This window comes from Aythya ferina, assembly GCF_964211825.1.
Source record: "Aythya ferina genome assembly, chromosome: 3".
Lineage (NCBI taxonomy): Eukaryota > Metazoa > Chordata > Aves > Anseriformes > Anatidae > Aythya > Aythya ferina.
In genome coordinates this window covers 40466354-40488806 of record NC_140298.1, presented here as the reverse complement: position 1 = coordinate 40488806, position 22453 = coordinate 40466354, and the positions used below count along the sequence as shown (strand labels likewise).

General features: G+C 39.9%; 1 long non-coding RNA gene across 1 annotated transcript in view; it reads left to right on the top strand.

Moving 5' to 3' along the window:
* The first annotated feature begins 2900 nt into the window (after window positions 1-2900).
* The window catches only part of LOC311433493, a 73632-nt gene continuing 54079 nt past the window's right edge, over window positions 2901-22453 (top strand). The window contains exon 1 of the long non-coding RNA XR_014690782.1: window positions 2901-3001. This is a non-coding gene — a long non-coding RNA (uncharacterized lncRNA). The remainder of the gene's footprint in view (window positions 3002-22453) is intronic.

Genomic DNA, 22453 nt, shown 5'->3' with positions numbered 1-22453 from the left:
GTGTGTACTTCTAAGGCCTTGCCTGGCCTTAGAAGAACTCTGTACTTTGAGTAGCTTCAAACTGTTCCACATAATCGTAGACAGGTGTGGGTTGGAAGTGACCTTGAAGACCATCCAGCTGCCATGGGCAGGGACACTATCCTCTGGATCAGGTTTCCCAAAGCCCCATCCAGTCTGGTCTTGAACACCTCCAGGGATGGAGCATCCACAGCTTCTCTGGGCAACCTGTGCCAGTGCCTCACCACCCTCATATTTTCTTCCTAACTTCTAATCTAAATCTCCTCTCTTATAGTTTAAAGCCATTCCCCCTTGTCTTATCACTCCACCCCCTGACAAAGAGTCCCTCCCCAGCTTTTCTGTAGTCACCTTTAGGTACTGGAAACCTTCTGTAAGATCTCCCCAGAGCCTTCTCTTCTCCAGCCTGTTCAACACCGACTCCCTCACCCTGTCTTCACAGGAGAGGTGATTCAGACTCTTGATCATCTTTGTGGCCCTCCTCTGGACTCATTCTAATAGGTCCAGGTCCTTCTTTTGTTGGGGACCCCAGATCTGAATGCAGGGCTCCAGGCAGGGTCTCACAAGAGCAAGGCAGAGGGAAGAATCACATGTGTTGCCCAGCTGGCCACATTGTTTTTGATGCAGCCCAGGATACAGCTTTCTGGGCTGAAGGTGAATATTGTCAGCTCATGTTGAGTTTCTCATCCACCAACATCCCCAGGTTCTTCCCCTCAGAGCTGCTCTCAACCCATTCTCTGCCCAGCCTGTATTGGTGCTTGGGTTTGCCTTGGCCAAGGTGCAGGACTTTGAACTTGTCCTTGTTCAACTTCATAAGGTATGCACAGCCCTACCTCTCAGGCCTGGCCAGGTCACTCTGGATGGCATCCCTGTCCTCCTGTGTGCCGACTGCACCACAGAGCTTGGTGTCGCTGGCAAACTTGTTGAGGGTGCACTCGATCTCACTGACCATGTCGCTAACAAAGATATTAAACAGCGCCAGTCCCAGTACTGACCTCTGAGGAACACCACTTGAGTGTGATCATCCAACCAATTCCTTACCCATCGAGTGGTCCACCCATCAAATCCATGCCTCTCCAACATAGAGTCAGGGATATCATGAGAGGTATGGTCAAATGCTTTGCCCAAGTCTAGCTGGATAATGTCAGTTGCTCTTCCCTATCCACCAGAGCTATAACCCCATCATAGAAGGCCACCTGATTTGTCAGGCATGATCTGCCCCTAATGAAGCCATGTTGGCTGTCACCAGTCACCTCCTTATTTTCCATCTGCCTTAACATATTTTCCAGGAGGATCTGCTCCATGATCTTGCCAGGTGCAGAGGTGAGACTGACTGGCCTGTAGTTCCCTGGGATTTCATTTTTTTCTCTTTTTTTTAAATGGGAGTTATTTTTCCTCTTCCAGTCAGTGGGAACTTTGCCAGAATGCTGTGACTCCTCAAATACTATGGATAGTGGCTTAGCAGCTTTCTACAGCAGTTCACTCAGGATTCAGGATCTGTGGATGTATCTCATCAGGTCCCATGGACCTGTGAACCTTTAGGTTCCTGCTTGCTTACAGAATGCATAAATCCAGGTATATGCTTATCCTTCTATCAGGTGAAAATGCCAGAAGAAGAGCTCAACCATCCCTTATGGAGCCTTCCATCCTTATTTTCTGCTGCTTTGCTTCTGTGCTAGAAGAGCGTGTAACCATAAGAGCTAACACCAACTTAATCTCATAGGGCTACATACATTGCAAGACTGAGCCCTGTATGCATAATAAATTTCAGTGCTTATTAGTATTTCAGAAAGTTATGAATCTCTAATAATCTCCAGAGAGAGATAGTTATAATGTAAATTATAATAACATATAGCAATACATAAATTATAAATGTACACTGAATTATTGCAGTGTTAACAGAAGTCCACTCTGCTTATATCTAGTCACCTGAGATGAACTGAATAAGTTTGGTTTCTTTAAAGATCAAGGAATAAGTCTGCCAATAGATGACCTTTTTTTTTTTAAATTAAAAAAAAAAAAGTCACCTCTACTACCAGATGACCTTAATTCTTTGTATTTAAAAACATCAATTTAGTAGTGTCCATATATCTAAATATCTATGTGAAAGGGATTACTAATGATACTTCTACATATATAGTATTGCTATACATACCATCGGTGTGGAAACCAGGGCTTAGGTGGTTAAGTGAGTTTAGATTTTTTTCCTGTCTCTTCTGAAATGCGTTGGAATGCAAAGTCTCCCCCTGAAACAGTGAACTGAATTGATCATACCTCTTTATCAGCTAGGTTTTCTAGGTATATGCCCAAAGTGCTTGAAGAACTTCAAATTAGTGGCCACTCCTGGAAATCTCACCTTTCAGTTTCTCTGTAGGAGGACACTTGACAAAGACACTTGCCAAAAACAAGGATTAACAGGTATGCCAGCCCTGAGTACTCTAATACATCACTTATCCCCCTCTGTGCTGGATAGCCTGTGCATGTGTCTGAGGCAGTATGAAAGCAGCACGCAGGAAAAAATAAGCTAGGCATTGCTTTGTGTGTCTTCAGACAGCAGAGACCCCTTTCTGACCTATTCAATGTAAAACATTGTTCTTGCACTCTATTTTTGAAATCCTTCATCATGCTTTTCACCATCCCCATTGTATTTTTACAAAGAAATGTGTTTTCTTCCACAAGGTTTTGATACCCGGCGCAAGAACACCCACCTGTTCTCTGCGTTCATTTCTGCTGTGCTGCCACAACCTGCTGATTGCAGAGGGAGCATTTTGCTTCCATTATAGTTTAAATAAAATGATAGGCTGAGCTGCAGAGGGAATCCATTAGCCTTAAGCAGTCTAGTCACCGTTAATTACAGTTTTTTAGACCTCGGAAGCTGGGTCAAAATTCTCTGTTTTTCAGTTGAAAGCATGCTATTTAAACTTTATTTTCTGTGCACCATTCATTCACCATCTGCTGCTCAAAACTCAGTAGTGACTCTTCAGTGGTAAGTGAACATCTTCTATTTCAGTTTGTGCCCTGAACAGAACCTAGAGCAAAAACCCTCATTAAGTAGAGTTCGCTCTGCAGGTGAGTCATTTGTTTAACGGTTTGCTGGTGTGAAGTGGGAAATGCCTTGTAAAGTTGAAGCTTGTAATGTTACCTGAAAGACAGAGCTGTGAAGGAGAAAGTGAGGTGGTGGAGACCATTTGGAAATAAATGTTTAGTTCAGTCTGTGAGGGTTTCTCCAGAACAAAGTCTGAGTTCAGGAGGGTTGTTTATTGAAAATGTAAGCCTTTCAAATGGAAATGGAAATTTTATGTAAAACTGTTTAGTCAACTGTCATTCTGTGTTCAGCTAAGGAAAAAAAAATATATCGCAAACTATGTTTTGACTTCTTTTAATCATTTTTACCCTTCAGTTCAAGGAAACAATCTGGAAAAAAAAAATGCTGCAGGTTTAGCATTTTATGTTGTGTTTTGAGTCCATCAGCAAAGGCCCCCTGCTCCCTCTATGTGCAGGGGGTCCTGACCCCATGAGGGAGGGCATTGCCTCCCCTGCCCACCTTTTCTCCAGAATTGCTGCCTTTATAGAGATTACGTATTCTCAGCTGAGTGCATTTGGGCAGGGAAAACTCTCCAAACCGCCTTTGCAGTCAGAGCAGCTCCCAGACCAGCTTGCAGGAGGCTCTGCTCTGCCCAGGACAATACAGTGGAGTGGGAAGGGGGCACAGACTGCTCCTTGACAGAAATCCTCATTCCTGACAAAATATGAAATAACTGCAGGGGGAGTAGAGGATGGGGAAGCACAGGATAAACACAACCTGCTTTCTCTGTAGGAAACCTAAAGGGCAAGTTTCTGCAACAGGCTGGAAGCTTTGTTCCACCTTTTCCTGGCAATTCCCACATAAATAAAATAAAACACATATAACTCAGTGTGGCGAGATAAGAGAAGGTGTCCTTACCTGGCAGTATGTTAAAATGTTATAACTGGCAGGAGCAAATAGAAGGATGCAAAGTGTTCATATGAAATCCAGACTAATGAAGCCATGAGAGCTTCAGTGGGCTCGATACACAGATTCAGCATGAAACATAGACTGCAGAGCTCTGGCACAGAATGAGAGTCACCGCAGTGGCATTGTGCCACCTGTTTCTGAAATTTATATTTTTTTTGCTTTATAATGAAATAAGAATGCCTTCACCCGAGAGAGTTAAGTGACAACATTAAGGCATCTGGTTCAGATCTCTGCAAGACTGCCTAAAAACATGTTGGTTCAAAATACTGTGTTTAGCTCTATGTTGTAATTGGTTTCCCATTAAATTCCTCTTAGACTATTTGATCGTGACAATTCGAAATTGTGATAGAGGAGCGTTTTAGTGAAATAGGAGCTCAAACCTGACTCAAGTAGAAAATTGTTGCACAAGGGTTTAGTATCTGAAATCTTATATGCTACTAAGTCTGTTGGAGGGCTTTAATGATGCCTTTAAAGACATTGAGGCACTATTTTTGTTGATATTTTTCTAAAAGGGCTAAAAATAGCATCAGGGAGATTTTAGAAAGAAAAAACAGAATGAGAATGTGATGTGGCCACACTGTGTATGTGACTTAGCCTTCTCATACCTCAGTTCTTAAATTTTGTGGGAATAAATGATTTAGTATCTTAAAACACAAGTGTATAGCTGTGAGCATATTTTGTTCAGATTATGAAATAATTACTGTTAAATGTTTCAGTAAGACAGTACCTCTACCTGTATGATTTTTTCTTTGGTAGTACCTTATAAGTAGCAGAAGAATGAAAAAGGATGAGTTTACATCTGCCAGTGCTGACACAAATATAATATCATTCAAGTGACATCTCTTTATGACTCATCTTTAGTTAGTGACAATTTTTTGAAAGTAATTTAACATCGTTTCATGAAAAGATAATTTTTTTTTTTTGTAGTCTCAGGCAGCTGAATACAGTACAGATTTTGCTAGAAATACAAATCTAACCCTTTTCTTTAATTGCTCTTCAAGAGCAATTTCCTGTGAATCTATTAAACCATAAGCAAGCTTTTATTGAACAGAGAAGTCTGCATTAAGGTAGGCCTAACACAATTCAATTTTAAAGGTTATTTATTACCTATTGTGTCAATGTCATCACAAAAAAATGGTTGTTCGCTTGTTCATTTAATTATTAGTATTAAAAATTCAAAATGAGTGTTACCTCACAATTTAGAAACAGCATGATTTTCCACCATCCGCACGGTCACACGTTAAATCCTAATCACGGAGGTACTTCCCTCTAGTGGACAGTAAGATATTTTGATTGCAGTATTGTTCAGCCCCCTGATTAGGATTTAGGGAAGAGCCTGCCTTTACAACGGCAGAGAGCAGGAGTGAGGATGAGCAGTCGCTCCGCACAGTGGAGAGTAGGAAGAGTTGTTGGAGAGGTGGCTCAGGGCTGGTGCTGTTGGACACAGCCAGCGCGTGGGCTGCGAGAGCGGGCACCCGCTGGGAGCCGCAGCTTGCATGGGCTGCGGGAGGAGCAGTCAGGAGACAAAACAAAGCTCCGAGGAACTGCAGCGGGCTCTCCTGATCCAGTGGAAATGGCTGAGTCATAAACATTAGTAGGATTCCATACTGATAAGTGTATGGTAGCATGCCTGAGTTAAAATAAGTGAATGTGATGATAAGCTTTCTATTAGCTCTTACCAGTCAGGTAAGACCTTTTTCCCCAAGAAAGATTCTGGAGTCGCTGTGATCTCTGGTGGTTTTTCTCCAAAAACACCAGCAGTGGGGGCAAAACACAAAAAAGGTAAAGTTGAATGTTAGAAACAATTAGAAACACTGTGCCCATGTATGAATAGCAAGGCACCCTGTCTTTAAAAATATAAAGCAGAGGTAGAGAAGGATGATAGAAATACAGAACAGCTTACACATAAGATACTAGATTTGAGAGTCAAAACCAGAAGTGGATGTAAAAGAGGGCACTCCAGCCTGAAAAAAAAAAAAGCAGGTAGAAGAAGATATACTTGAAGTATATCATTCCATGAAAGGTAGGAAGGTGAACAAGGGATTTTTCCTATTTCTGATATCAGAAGGAGCAAGGAATGCTCTAATATGCTCACCTCAGAAGTTTGAAAGTATAAATAATCTTTAAAAATAATTAAATGGAATTGATGGTATGAAGACCTGTTGATGTCCACTAAGTACAACAGTCTCTTTGAACCCTCTGTCTCAGGAAGTCCCTGAGCAGCTGATTTGCAGATTCTAGTTGAGTTGGCCATGGGAGGGGAGCGGGGGATGAAAACAAACAAACAAAAATGCTATGTGCCTGCTCTGCTTCCTTATATTCTTTTCATAAATATCTGAACACAGGGATGGGAGACAGGCTGGCAATTTAAAATCTATAAGTGAAACACAGATAGTTTCAGTCATCTGCTATGTAAACTAGCATTAGAATCTTCTGTCTTGCAGGAATATGATCTAAATCAGGTCTAGAGAGGTCTAATATTTGTTTCTATGTCTTTCCCTTAAGCATAATGTGTGCATTTAAAACTTGGTAGCGTAATATAGTCCACTATATACCATGAGGATTTATAATGGGTGTAATAAATTTAACATCAAAGTTTACCTTTCTCCCTTGCTGGCTTAATCACCAAAGCTGAGGAGCTGCTTAACATCCCCTTGATGAATCCCTTGAAGAAATGAGGAGTCATTAAGCAAAAGAGTAATGCACATCCATATGTGTTACACATCACTCAGGCACCTTATAGACAAGAAACTGCTACTACTCAGAAGAAAAAAGGAAGTGTGGCTGGAGAGCAGGGATGTCTGTGGCTGCTAAAGCATGGCAGCAGAAGTATTCAGGGTGAGAGTAGCTGGATATAAGAAAGGGCATGTGCAAAAATAAAAGTGGAAATAGAGTTTAAAAAGGAAACTGGAATCATTTACAGCTCACTTATTTATGTGTTACTAGGCTTTTAACAAATTTGTAAATATTTTAGACTTAAATTTTCAGGTTCCTTTGTAAATAACAATTAATCCAACACATCCTTTTCCAATATTTTCCTCTGCTCAAAATGTCAAGCAGGAAATTAACTAACAAGTTATTTCAAGGTTCAGACAGTGCTTTTAGTGTTGTATACATTTTTGTCAGCTCACTCTCTCCTGTAATAAAAGCAGAAGGAAATTCTTTACAAGATCTCCTTTCTGTCTGTTCTTTCCTCTGCCATGCAATTTCCATCCTGCAGGAAGAGATGGATATTGAATCTTCAGGGAGTGGTAATTTAAAAAAAAAAAAAAAAAAAAAAAAAAAAGGCAGCTCATCTTCCATAAGTAAGGAGTATATACAAATGTTTTATGTCATGGTGAAATGCACAGGATGACATTGACATGAGGCCCTAACAATAGTTCTCTGGGCTCACCCATTGAATGTCTCTCCTACCAGTGCAGAAATGAAAGAACTGTTTAATCTGTTTGTGCTGAGGTCAAATTCAAAATTCATCACCATTTCCTGGCTCTCTGTACATAAGACAGGTTGTCTTGCACAGTTTGCACACTCAGTAAGCGTGCTGTCAAAACACATGTTTTTTTACCCGAAACCACATTCTTTGAGTTCTATTCAGCTCTTCGTTTTCTCAAATATTATTAATTTGTATCTTCTTAGGAAGCAATTTTGCCCCTCAGCATCCACATTCTGAAAATGCTTGTAGGTCTTCAGCAGATTGGTTGTGATTTCTTGTACATGACGAAACTGTTAGGAAGTTGTTAGCTTATGAATGAGAAAATTATGAAAGATTCATTGACAATTTTTTCCCCATATGAAGCTTGTATTTAGTATTCACATGTAACCACCAACTTCTCTGGTATAAAAAAATATTTAAATAGAATTGATGCATGTAGCTCATTACAGGCTCTGGCTCTCATTCAGAAGCAGAAAGCTGGGTGACTCACCATTTTAAGGTGAGTTAGCTTGGGGCAACAGACTCCAAACTATGAATTACTTGCTTTATCCCTTAAGAGAAGATTGTTACCTCTGTGCCCAATAGGGAGAGCCCGTGCCATCTTGGAATTGGCAAAAACATCAGAAATTAAGGAGTGTTGCATAATGTACCATCAGCATGAGAGCAGTATGCCTGTCAGATGTAAAAATCACAATTAAAAAGATTTCAAGAAATAGCACAATTGCACTTCAGAAATGTCAGCACAACCATTAGAGCTAGGAGCAATAAAAGCACAGTAGGATGATTTCTGCTCTGTCTGGATTAGTTGACTAATGAAGGAAGACTTTGCTCTTTAGCATCAGTAAAGGGGAGGAGGCCTTTAATATGTCAATGCAATAGCAACAGCCCTCATAAGGAAGATATGATGGGGTTCTTTTTCCATTGTACTCAAATCCAAGGATGAAATCTGCTAAGGCACAAAATGTCCTTTGCTTGGAACATCATCATGTTCTATGACAAGTCTAAGACAAGTTGGAAGGGAGAAGTTGAAGATGAGGTGTCAGTATGTTACTAATACTGTTCAGTTCTATGAATCATTACCAACAGATGTAGAATAAGTGAAAAGTTTTCTGTAAATTACACCAGTGAAATTCAAGAGCCGCTCTAGTGGTTTACTTTGGATTTATACCTAGGTAGCTGACACAGGAATATGGTGCAAACACAAGCTTCTTAAGAAGCAATGCTTTCAAAATAAAAATAAGTAAATGAAAACCAATACTGAGCTAATATTAACTAAAGCTAAATCAATCGTATGCTTGAAGAAAACATAAGTGTGCTTTGGTTTGGATTTACTGGTTAATCTTTGTTCAAGACACTTGTAGGACTCAAAACACATATCAGTATTTTTGACCTAAACCTATTCAAAGCAGAATAATTCAGCACTGTTGTGCAAAACAGTTTGTCTTAACACAAACTATAAATGCACAGGAAGCAAAGAAATCTTCATTTTAAGACACAAATGGCAATTATGTGAATTGCTGGCTTATCTTAGTCTATTATATTGAAATGTTTGAAATGCATTTGGAAAAGGATTTCTAAAAGCAGTTTTATTGAAGGTTATAGCTTTCCTCTGCATACTTTGTTAAATACATATACTTACTGATAAATGATGGTCCATGCTTCCCAGAATATATCTGAAATGAAGTTGCATGAATAGGCCCTGTGCTGGAGAGAACTCCTCCTGGAGAATTGAATTGAGTGTGGCTGGTGGCATTGTTGTCTGGCTCACACAAAACATGCCCTCGACCTTCTCAGGCAAACGTGGCAGTTCGCTTTTAGGAATATATTGAAAACAACCTATCTGAAGAGGTCTGTGTTTTTTGGTTTTTTTTTTCTTTTTTTTTTATGTTAAAAAAAAAAAAAAAAAAGCACCTTTTTAAAACCACACTGCATTTTATCTATTTAATGTGGAGCTCTACAAAGTACAGAAGAGGTCATTTCCCCATGGGTGCTGGAAATCTTTCTTTTTTTATTTTTTTTTTTTCTGACACTTATTTCTAGATCATCTGAACTTTCTAGCATCTGTGAAGCTACAGGGCAAATTCTTCCCCTTCCAGTAAATGTAAACCCTTGATAATTCAATCATTAACAGCATTTCTTTGAGTATTCTGTTCTTCATCTAAGCAAAACTGTTTAATACCACCTTTGCCATAATGCCTTTCCCATTGAAATAACTTTTTGTTGAGATGAAGGAAAAAACAAAGTCAAGGAAAAGCAGAAAGCTCCCAGTTTAAGGAAACACTGCTATTATGGGAACAGAGCTGCAAAAAGTATAGGCCACTTCCGAGCTGGGGTATAGGTGGCAGTCTAGCTCCAGAAGTTGTGCGGGATCTCATACCATGACTTCAGGTATTTTCATATCCGGAGATGCTTTCTAAAAGTATTATACTGTGTGCATGCTTATGTGTAGGTCTTTTCTGTTGTATTTCTATGTACAAAGTCAAATTCAGCAACAAATAAAGAACAATTCCTGGATGCTCACTAAAGCTTCCCAGCTCTGAAGCTGACAGCTACAGCTATAGGCAAAGTGCCAGGATATTAGTTCAGGTGGTATTGCCTCCTGCCAGGCTTCAGGTGGTTGCTTTTCCTCAGTCAGAGCTAGCTGCCACTAGGTCTGACCTGGCTGGTGGCTCTTTTGCTTTCAGCTATCAGGAGGGCTGAAAATACAGAGAATTTTTGACTTAGCGAATACCAAGCACAAAGGGCAAAGTACAGTCATTACTTCAAGACTTCACCTGGACAAATGATTTCTAGTTAGGCCAAAATCCTTGTTGTTCTTTTTTCTTTTCCAGAAGTATCTTCTTGCTTGTTCCATGTTTTAATCAGTTTAGAGACTTCGTTTTCATGCCTTGAATCTTCATATTTGGCATGCTTTTATGTGACTCTATTAATTTATTTTTTTTTAACTTTCATATTCAATTAAATTTAGATGTTAAGTTCCACCATTGTATTTTTAAAATGGCAATTTCTTCCAAACCTTTTTAAATGTTTGGACAAATTTAGGAAAAGGGAGGGAAAATCTTCACTGGATGCTGACTTCCTAAAAAGGTCCAGAAGTAGCAAAGGACTTCAAAGTACTAGTGCTTTAACTTGGAATGGATTTTCTGCAGTTCTCTCCCTTTGGAGGTTGGTGGGGTTTGTTTAAATCTTCTGCTACACATTGTACTGGGTCACATTTATCGAACATATAGTTCAAAAATACTTGGAGAAAGTCATTAGCCAATTTAATGACTACTTTAATGAACTTTAACGATTTAGATGTTCGTGGTTTAGAAAGATATTAAAGATATTACCTATTTTGACACCTCTGTTCATTCTGCATTAAATGCTGGAACTCATTTTGAATCTTTATTGGTGTATTTTCTTTTACAAGTTCTACTCATTTCACATTTTAATAGGTTTTTCATTTTATGTTAAAGAAGAACTAAGCTGAGGAAGTAAATAGAGATAGCATTTGGAATAGAATTTCGCAAGCTCCTAACCATAGCATACAGGCAGTCACTGAAATAACTACAGTGCATGACACAAGTACCTAGACTACCTATATAACCTATATAATCATTCATGCACAGTTGCTTTAGTAATATACAACTCATTAGGATGGGGGCTTGGGACCCATCCCCAGGTTCTGCAAAAGTCAGTTCCAATTTATTGGTCTGTTCCGAGTTGGTAGTATAGTAAGAACAAACTTGCCCTAGCTGTTGAATGCTTAATACCAGGGGGAAAAAAGAAATCAATTGCTCGATGTGGCCAAAATATAATATATTTGGGCTTCTAGCACTGATGCCTTTGGGCTTTGAATTGGTTTCATATTGTAATTCTTTCTTCAGGAAGAAAAAAAGGCATTAATATTAAATGTTAATATTTGGACTAAAACACCAGGTGTTTTTTTTTTAGCAGTTTTTACCAAATATGCAGGACTCCTAATTTCTTTGTAGACATACAGAAGTATTCCTTATATAATTCATCAATTCTATATGAATAAACTTCATAACCACTTCGAGCCCTAAAACTGTCCTATTATCTATGCAATGTGCTTAAACGCCAGGGTGATAGCCACAGACTAGGAAAGCTTGCTGCATAGGAATTTCTCTTATAGTTCCCACATACTCTTCTCAGACTGTTGCAGAACAATTTTTGCACAGAAGTAATTTATCTTTGTGGATACCAGTGTCTTAGCATCTTACTGGGAGTGGAGGTGCTGTCCTATATATCTGTTTTATAAGGGAGATTTGTTGATTATTCTACAATTTGTTTGTGACTTTGGAAGTAAAAAATAAGCATAATAAAGATCTAGTCCATGAAAAAGAAATGTGAACAAGATCAGAGAAATTAATTTTGTTTACGATACATTGCCCTCCCCCTGATGTGCAAATAACAATTACTATCAACATATTTCACACACAAATCTGAATTATTTTCTTTCTATGTTTTATATTCTGCTTGATTTTCTCCTTCCCTCCTCCACTGGATACTGCTGCTTTTTTCTTTGAATTATGTATTTCAAGTATTCTTTTAATTTCAAGTATTCTTTTAGCTGGAATAAACTATGATGAGCACTACCTTATTGATTTCAGGAAGCTGTGGAGATGAGGAAAGGAAAGCATCAATGCAGAGTTGTCCTGTTATCCTTGGTACAGCCTCATGACACAGCACAGCAGTAGTCACTAAAACTGAGGTTTGTGTTAAAAGCAGGGCTAGATAAGCACAGCATTAAGGACCTATCTCCAGAAACCTTTAGCCACATTTTCCCCAGTATCTTTAGTGATAGAAGCAACCCTGAGTTGTTTCTGTCCCATTTCCTATGGTGTGCCATAGACATGCCATTAGAACCATGTTCTTAGGAGCATGATGCCAATCCTTCTGAAGATGACTATGTCTATATTCTATATTAGCAATAAGTACAGTGGAATAGGAGCAGATCTGTGGAATGAAACAGTTGGTGCTGCGGATACAGCACCCACACTACGTGTATTCATGGAAGTGGGGTGGGTAGGAAGGGTAATGCAGACCAGCTCTTTCCTGGCCCTGTGGGCTGATTGCCTCAAAGTGGTTGAAGTGCATTAGAGGTCCTCCCAGCACATCTTTCATCTGAGCACAGATCTTGAAGGAGTCAGGCTTGCATGCTCTGAGACAGCCTCACAAGATGAACCATTGTGCAGGAGATAGGCATGGCTTGGAGATTTGCTGCAAAAACCCTCTCCCGGCACGATCCAAATATTAAATCACATGCACTTGCTGTCAGTTCCCACTTCAGCACCCATATCGAAGACACATTTTCAAATGACCTCAACACACTGAATGTTAAAGTCATGAAAGTGGGATTGGTTTGGACTGGCAAATAAGTGTTATAAAAGTCTGTGTGCCACCTGTTGGCTTACATGTTCAGAAGAAAAAATAAATCTCTTTGTAGCACTGGACATCTGAATATGCAGCCCTGAAAGATTAAGAGTCTGATCTGCAAAATGTCTGGGTTAGCTGCTTTTTGTGAAATGGGGAGATGTGACATACTGATGCTAGATCTTAGATTTTAATGCAAATCTTGTGGTTTCAAAATCCTCTGTAAACTCCAAATCCAAGAGTCATGAGTCAAGCAGAGCAGTTCAGCTCGTCTCATGCATGGATTGGCTTAGTTCATAAATGAGCAGACTCATAAATGAGTTTCAAGGCATGCAGTTTTAATGAGGCATATACATTATGAACTGAAGGTATGAAATGCAATTTTGGACATATCAATAGTATAATCTTCTACCTACCATTTGTCTCTTTTGTGAAATGACCAATTCTCAATCTCATAAAGAGCGTAAAGAGAACTGAGATAAGAATGCAGTTAGTAAGGGGTTGAATAATGTTGCAATTGCCCAACACCAAACAAGATAGATAAAGCAAACATTGGTTTTACTGTTTTTAGGAGGCAAACCTGATGACAGCAGAGATTTCTTTGATAAAATCTTTTTTTTTTTTTTTTGAAAAGAATGCACAAGGTTTTGTTTCCCTGCATGAAGTCAAATAAAACAGCAGATGATCTGTTTTTTTGACCACAGCTTGCAGCCTATCGCATTGTGCACTTGGTCCAGAAGCTCTCTATAAGCTAATATTGGGTCCTTTCAGAGGACTCATCTGGTTTGCTTCTGTGCCTTTCTTTTAACTCTAAGAAATTTGAAGATGTACATAGAAAATTCCAACATCTGTCCATATGCTGTAACTACGCTGGTAGTACACAATACTCTGCAAATTCTGGAGTGGCATGGCATGTGCATTTATGTTTAATGGTGGCATGTAACTGACTTTTGATGTAAAGGTTCAGTTGTTTCATAAATGAGTTTATCTCTTTCTGGTTTTTTGTTTTGTTTTTTGTTTTGTTTTTGTTTTGTTTTGTTTTAATGGGGGGGAAGTTGCAAACAGTTGTGCTCGCTTGGATATATTTTTTCCCAGTTCACAGTAAACAGTGAAACTCAGCAAGTGAAAGTATCTCTTCCGGTTTCTAAAAGGTAATCATGTAGATTTGAAAAGGATTTGTGATATGAAACAAATATAAACAAAAACCTGTGAAAATATCAAAATGAACTAGTTTTGGCAGAAAGTGAAAGTTGAACAGCTTTCGTTTAGTACAAGTCCCTAACCATTACTTTAAAATAGTTTGCTAGACAGCACGTCTGCTTTGCTCAGCAAAGACAGCTTTTTCTTGAACAACACAACTCCTTAAATCTTTTCCTTTTCTCAGTTCTTGAGTTCTCTCCATGCTGTGGTTCAACAAAATCAGAGCCTCCAAGAATATTTTTTATCTGTAACTTGGAAAAAATGACATAGCAGCTCAGACTACAAAGGGAAACATAAGATGGTGCGTAAATTCTAAATTTCCACCTATTTCCAGCCCAGCCTATTATATTATGATACACGGACCTTGCAAGTGGATTTTAGTTTTCTGTGCCAGAGGATTACTTTAATTATTTCATTTATGCTGTTGCCTTGTTTAGTGAATTAATGTCCTAACCTGAGGTCTGACCTACAAAATGATTAATCTTTTGACATACATTTTAATATCTTTTGTAACGCATCAATTCAGCTGCCTTCTCTGTACAGCCACCTTTCCCCTCATCACTTTTTGGGTCAAAATGCAAAACTAATTTTAAAAACAGAAATTTTCATTTAGAAGTGCAATGTTAAAAACCTCCTGAGCATTCATATGTCAGACAGTAAGGAAGAAGAGAATTTAAAACAAGGAGCTAAAATGTGACAGGCTGGGGATCTGCCCTTTAACACAATGTTTGCAATTTGTAATTAAAAATGCCTCAATATGAAATAAGCAGCTATATTGTTATATAGGTTACGCAGTAGAAGGGGCTGTGTACCTTAAGTCAAAAGAACACAATCTGAGGGCAGAGAGGGACTGGGGAATGCAGTAATTTACAGGGCTATGTCCTGCTTATAGAAAGCTCTGGTAAATTCATATTTCTGAAAGCTTTCTGAGGATTATCTGACATGGAAGTTAAATCATATCTACTGTTGTACAAGAAGTGGTCCAAAAAAGGAGAGTCAGACTGCATGGCAAGGTGAGCTACATCTAAATGGAGAGGTAAGTAATGAGCTTCTCTGCTCTGGTTCCAGCCTGCCAGTCATGAGCACCCTGTTGCAATGCACCTGTGTCATTATTCAGACTGGAAATAACAACTAAAATTAATGCCAACTCAAAGAAAAGGCTCAGGATTTGGGGCTTGTCTGCATCTGTCCATGAAGACACACCCTTAATTTCAGCAGAAATACGCAATGAGCCTGTCAGGAGCTCTCAGGCAAATTCCATCCTCTTTAGAAATCCTGCTTCCTGCATTATTTATTGCTAAGACAGCTAATGACCTTCTAACTTTTAGAAGCTTATAACTGCTTAGATTGAGTGAAGGGTACAATTAATTTCTGTCCTAATTTTTTAGCTGTTGGCTCAAGGTTTGTCAGCGCTACATATAATGCTGAATTTTGCCATTCCAGGGAGGAGATAACTGGAGGTCGGTTAAGGACAGCTGAGTCCTGGAAAGTCATTGGTGTTTGTACCACTTGCTGTTACTGGAATAGCCACCACCTGGGGGTGCCACTCAGTAGGCTCAACATGAACCAGTAGCGTGCCCTGGCAGCCAAAAGGGCAAAACGCATTTTGTAGTGCATTAAACACAGCATAACCAGCCAGTCAAAAGAGGTGATTCTCCCGCTGTATTTAGTGTTGATGCGGCCTCACCTTGAATATGGTGTGCAGCTCTGGGTTCCACAGTACAAAAAAGATGTTAAAGTACCTGAAAGTGCCCAGAGGAGGGCAATAAAGCCAGTAAAAGGGCTGGAAGGCCTGTCCTGTGAGGAAAGACTGAGGATGCTTGGGCTGTCCAGTTTGGGGAAGAGGAGGCTGAGGGACAACCTCTTTGCTCTCTGGAGTTTCCCAAGGTGGGGAAGCACGGAGGGAGATGTTGGGCTCTGCTCCTGGGAATCGATGGCAGGATGCATGGGAACAGCGTGGAGCCAGGCCAGGGAGGGTCAAACTGGGCATGAGGAAAAACATTTTTTACGGTGAGGGTGATCAGACACTGGAACAGGCTTCCTAGAGAGGTGGTTGATGCCCTACAACTGTCATTGTTCTAGAGGTATTTGGATAATGCCCTCAATGACATGCTTTAATTTTTGGTTTGGGCAGTGGGACTTGATGTCTTTGAAGGTCCCTTCCAACTGAACTGTTCTATTCTGTTCACCTCATGTAACTAACCTTCAATTTACACAGCAACAGCAGCCAGCCAGGCTTTCCAGGTGCTAGCAAAGTCAGTGTGATCCTGCTGTTCCCTAGGGCATGGCCTAGGCTGGCATTTCTTCCGCCTACACAGATACAACAGTCAATGCATAAATGAGTATATAAGCCAAAGGCCAAAAATTTATTCACCCCTTGAACCCAAAGAACCAAGCTGTTCTTTGCATGTTTTTACAGATGGAAACAGAAGAAACACAAATTCTGTTTGTATACGTCATATTTTTCTTTCAGTAGAGCAAAATGTCTTAAAAAATCCACAGATGCATGCTGAAAGGTCTTGTTACCCACTAACAAAGATATACAAGTAATGTTCATCCAGTACCCAGATGCTACTTCCCTTCAATGGCATGGTTATCAATGATTAGTGACTTTTATCTTTTACTACAGGAGCTTTAAGCACTAAGCACCACTGTATGTATGGTTAAGCTCTCTCTCTCTATTACTCTTCAATCCTCTTCTTAGGTTGTGACCCTAAATATTTTTGATCTGACACAAGAAAAGTAATCTGTTTGGTATTTAAATTTAGTGGTAAGTGTTCAAAATGAAGCCATATAAATCTTGAAGGATGAACCCTTATATAACAGTTTTCAGAAAGGTACTAAGACTGTAAAGACTAAGACTGTGTAAAGCTACTTCTGAATGCCTATAACTGATGGTATGGGCCTGCCACACCTTAAACGCCATGGGATGGAAACATGGGTCATGGCAAGGTTTCCTTATGAGGATTATTGATACAAAAGGATTAAAGAGATGTTTTTATTTTCCAAGTTGGGTTGAAAAACAGCGAGGATAAGATCATGGCTGTGGTGAACTGCAGAGCAAAGTCCTGCGGGCTTCATGTAATGGTGTTTTCACTCAAAACTGTTTTTTTCCTCTGTGCCTCCCTCAGTGGATCTTCTCATACAGCATTTTACTGAAGGACTGTGGTGATGGGCTAAAGCTTTTGTTTACTAGCAGGGATATGCCTAAAATTACAAGTCTTAATGCAGTGTGCAATTCCTGGTTTGACCCCAAAGCTCACCTGCACAAAGGCCAGCTGTGAACTAACCTAGTCACCAGTTTATGCCTAGGAAAAGCATCTGTGCGACTCCTGACACTTGCAGAGAAAAACTCAGGTGCTGGAACCGAGTTTCTAGGGAGACAGCCACACTCATCAGGCTTCATGCTCCTAAAATCTCCTTGTCCCAGGGTGAATGGGGGTTGTCATATCCCTGGGGCAGGGCCACCAGAAGCAGCAGGGGCTGCTTAGGGAGGCCAAACAGTGCTGGGCAGCCAGGGCCTGTCCCACTGCCCCAGCCAGCAGCAGGGTGTCAGGGCCATGGGGGCAGCCTGGGGATGGGCCTGGGCCACAACCAGGCCAGCACATGCGCCCGCATCTGGGCCCATGGCTGGGCAGGGCAGGGCTGTGGGGAGCTGGAGGTAGGCCCTGCTGTGGCCTTGAATGGCAGGGGCTGACAACTGTGTTTTGTGTGGGTATAGATATAAGCTAAGCACAAAACAAGCAAAACAAAAATTTGTGCCTGTTTTCTGAAGCCTGCAGGGAACTGGGCACTAGCATAGCTACTGTCATGCCTCAGGACCTGGCAGGGGCTATGTGTGCTCCTCCTGGTAATCACAGTGATGGACAGGAGAATCCTGGGCAATGAGAACATTGTAGAGGATTAGGGAAGTGATGTCTATCAGAGCCTGATAAATACATTGCCCTCTTCCAAACCTAACCCTGGATGATCAGTGCAAGCTTCCATAAGCTAAAATGGCTTTTACTATTTGTGTAAACAATTAGACACTAACAATCAGTTTGTAAAATCTCCTTATAATATGAATCCAGTTCAAAACCCAAGGTCATCAGCCAGATGGCTGTGATTTATGGGGATTTTATGTGACAAAATGCTCAAAACTGTCCATCATACACAGTGCTGTCAGAGGGGTTAACCTCTGCTTTTGGTTTGTCTGGTAAAGATTGAGAATAACAGAGCTACTTTACAGGAGTAGAATTTCTCTACTCAGTATTTGAGATATGCATTTCTCCCAAAGTCTTTCTGTGCTTTTCATTTAGCTCTACTTTTGGTGGGTTGAGAAATGTCCTGTCAAGTGGGATGTGGGGAGAAGATGGCTGCAAACAGTTTCTTCATTTTTCTGCAGCTATCAGCTCTCTTCAGGCCTAACAAAGTGGTAAATCTTTGCTCAGTGTGATGGCAGTTCAACAAATGGTGTCATTACCTACTGTTCTTTCTACCTTCACACACACACACACACAAAAAAAAAAAAAAAAAAAAAAAAAACACAACAAACAAACTAGACTGATGGATCAAACCTACAGTTTTGCATGTCTAGTTGCTATCTGCCAAACACTGTCAGATGACTACACTTCCAAGAAAAGCCAAAGTAAGGACAGAATGAGGGGGACTATTTGCATCCTCCTTTGCTGATCGTTCTGCCAGTGCAGCAATGATTTGGTCAGGGAAGGAAGAGGGTTGAGAGGGAGGCAGGGACTGGTGGCAGCTCATGAAGGCTGGGGAGCAGGGCTGAGTTTGTTTCACACTACTTGCTGTATCTCTCATACAAGCCTGAGATCAAGCTTGAAAGTCAGGTGACTAACCCCATAAAGAGAGCTTTCTAGTCAATAACTGTTCCCAAGACAAATGCTTTCAAAGCACCCATGTGATTTAACTTCCTTAGTCATGTTGGCACTTTTGAAAATGTAACCCTAAAGATCTTTTGGTATATAATTTTGTCAAATTCAAATTTTAGAGTAAGTAGGCATTTTTTACAATGGCTTCAAAAGGCTATGAATCACACTGATTCATTTTTCTTCAAATGTTTCTATCGAAATCAAGATCTTTAAAATGTCATATGTTTCCAGTTATTCTTTCACAGATGATTTTCCCCTTCTTTAGACAATTTTTCCGTGTCTGTGTTTGGTTTGCAATGAATTAGGAAATCGCTTACTGATCAAAATCAACAAGGCTAAGTTTTATTCTGTATTATAATTGCTCATTTTAAAATTCTTAAAGATAAAAAGTTACTGAGCTGAATATTCTTTTCATTAAATATTTCATGGGAGCAACAGTGAATGAAGATTGTGGTAACCCAACATTTGATCCTTTAAAGAGAGGCATTACACAAATACTCCTAAAATTACAATAAATTCTTTCTTTTTCTTCATCCCAGGTGGCTTGATCAAGGCAACCCACTGAGCACTTTATTCTGCAGTCATTTTCAAAACACAGCTATTTTTAGATTGTATTTGTCTGAAACAGCAATGTGACAATTCTAACCAAAACACTGAATTTAGACAATGAAGCAGTATAATGTTGGTTTTCCTTTTACTACAGAGGTTACCAGGACCAGATTGAGAAGATGAGGAAAATTAATTCTGGTAGCTGATGACAGACATCCTCAGGCAAACTTAAGTGTAGTGAGTAGTATGAGCTGTACTGAAGAGATGGTTTTCAGGTTTCTTTGTTTCATCAGCTATTGACAACCCCACAGTATTTGCAGGGCTTAGAGTAAGGTGATATCTAGTGTGCATAATGGAGAGCGCAGAGATTCCCAAGCTGTTTTCAGACTGCTGAATCTGTGCAAGACTGCACCATTGCATGGAGAGACAGATCAGGGTTTAAAGTGGTTTTGCTATGTCTGCCTGTGCCTGGGTTCTGCCTCACCCTCAACCGGGTCTTTGCTAGCTCAGATATTTTGCCCCACACTCTGGTGCACAGCCTAGATATGCCATTTGCAAAACAAAGGAAGGAGGGGGGAGAACTGCAGGTTTTTCTGTTCTTGGTCCTCTTTGAATCGGTACAGCAGAGCCTCTTTCCTCAAATGATGCTAAGCAATGTACTCCTCCTTTTAGGAGCTGTGCTACTCCCTGGACAGGTAGGAAAGCAATGAGATCCTTGTTGCTATGCCTCATGCAACAATAGGGACTTTCATCCATTCCAGCAGCATCTTCATCTGACTGAGTCTGACTCCTTCTGGTCCTGACCCAGTGCCTGTATCAACGTTCTGTAGGGTGATGCAAAACATTATATTATGTGGTACAGGCTTCTTGCATAAGTGATGCTCATGAAAATGAGGTATATACACCTGATCTATGGCTTTTGGTACCTGTATTTGTTCTTATATGCAAACTACATCACTTTCATCTGCTTGCAAACATCTGAACATGTAAGCAGTGTTTATTGTTAACATGGGTCTAAAATGTTAATGCAAACACAGTTAAATGTGTCAGTGTTATCACCTTGACTGAAATCGCCCTTTTTTTCTGAAAGCTTCAGAAATGAGTCCTATGGATGACTTTCACTGAGACGAACGTGCAGCATACATTTAGACTTTGATAGATGCTTTGCTCAAAAGGTGGAGAAACAACAAAGCAAGAGATCAAAGCAACACACCAAATCTTATAAGTTTTAATTAAGCATGAACAGCTGCATCCTGTCTTCTCAGAGAAGTCCTATAATTTGTGCTATGTAACATTAATGCTCACTGAATTGTAAAGCTCAGGGGAACCCCAGGCACAATTTGGAAGAGACAAACATTTGTTTTTCAGAAACAGATTCATTATCGTTTGAAGCACTGGTTTAATCTAACCCGAGATCTTATGGGAATATCTTTGAAGAGTTCCGTCTCTGCAAATCAATTTAATTTGTAGGAAAAGGAAATAAAATGACCAAAAAGGCCCAGATTAGTATTGCAAAGAGAACACTGATGATATTTCTTCAAGGATACAATGATATTCTGCCCTTCAGAAATTTGCTAGGAAAAAAATATGCCCTAAAAGAAACATAAAATGTGGATTATTTTCTACCTTATGGAGTGCTGAAAAACATTAAAATGGACATGGTTTTGGCCAGAAACTCCCAAAGGAAGTTTTTGAACTTTTGTCTTTTCAACAAAACAATCACAAAGTGGTTTAGAGCAGTGCTAATAACAGTAAGATATTTCTCCAGAGATTCTGGCAACAGAAGTGAAGCATAGCTTCAGCATAGCTCTAGTAATTCAAACGTGGTTTTGGTGTATATGCTCACACCCAGGCTGTGCTTGCACTAGCAGGAGGTTTGCGATGGAGTCAGTGGAACAACCTGTGTTGTGAAGTTTTCTTTACACAAAGCTAATAGGACTGAATGAACCAAACTGCATGAATCTGATTGATCTCTGGATTGTATTTGGTACCAGAAGTAAAACAGATTAAGAAAATGCCTTAATATGAAAAAAAATCATAACATTGGAAAGCCTCACTAGGGCTGAAACATTCTAGAAATACAACGTAGGGCAAGAGGAAGCTAAATACTGTCTTCAGTCAGTAAGCACTAGCAAAAGAAATATATAAAATGGAGGGTAGATTTATTGCCAAAATAGCTGTTCCTGTAGTGCTTACATTTTTCATTTTCATTGTATTCATTTATCGTTTTCAGTTAATTCAAAGGAAATTGCAAGGGATTCATGTTTGTTAGCACCTGCCTACACAGCATGAACACTTCAGGAGAGCAAGGTGACCATGCAACAGAGCACGAGAGCAAAGACAAACATATCTCGCTAGCTGAGTTAATCACTTATTACTTGTATCTGAAATTTTGTCTGCTGTTATGGATTTTGATTCATGTTGATATGTTTGTCTGAAAAAAGGCAGGCGTGTAGAGTATAGCACATCAAGGACAACACAGCCCTGAGCTACCTGGAATTGCTTGTTGTGTTATGCAGAGGTTTGTATTAGATACACAAGGACTGGTTAACACACAGGCACTGACTGAGGCACATCCCTGTTTAGGCTTCTAGGCTGAAAGTGGTTATCAGGGAGCACAAAACAAATTCAGATCCTGTGACAGCAATCAAAATGTCTATGCTATTCCCCAAAGCTGTTAGCTTATGCCAGAAGATACTTCTCACACCACAGTATGCTAGCTCTGAAAACCTTCAATTTCTTCCTAAAATTGCCCTAATGATCCTTATGACCAAGAAGAGATGTTCCCTTACATCTAACGAAATCTATGTGTGACTGGTGAACACACCCTTGACCTGATATTATCCCTTTTTCAATGTCAATTTAACTGACAAAGCTGTGAGCATGTCCACAGCTAATTGACTATCTAATTGCTGTCACTAGGCAGAACTGGTTAGAGGCAGAAATCCAGCTATCTATATAGGCACAGAAAGAGATAAAAAGCAGCTGAAACTGGGTGTCAAAGAATTT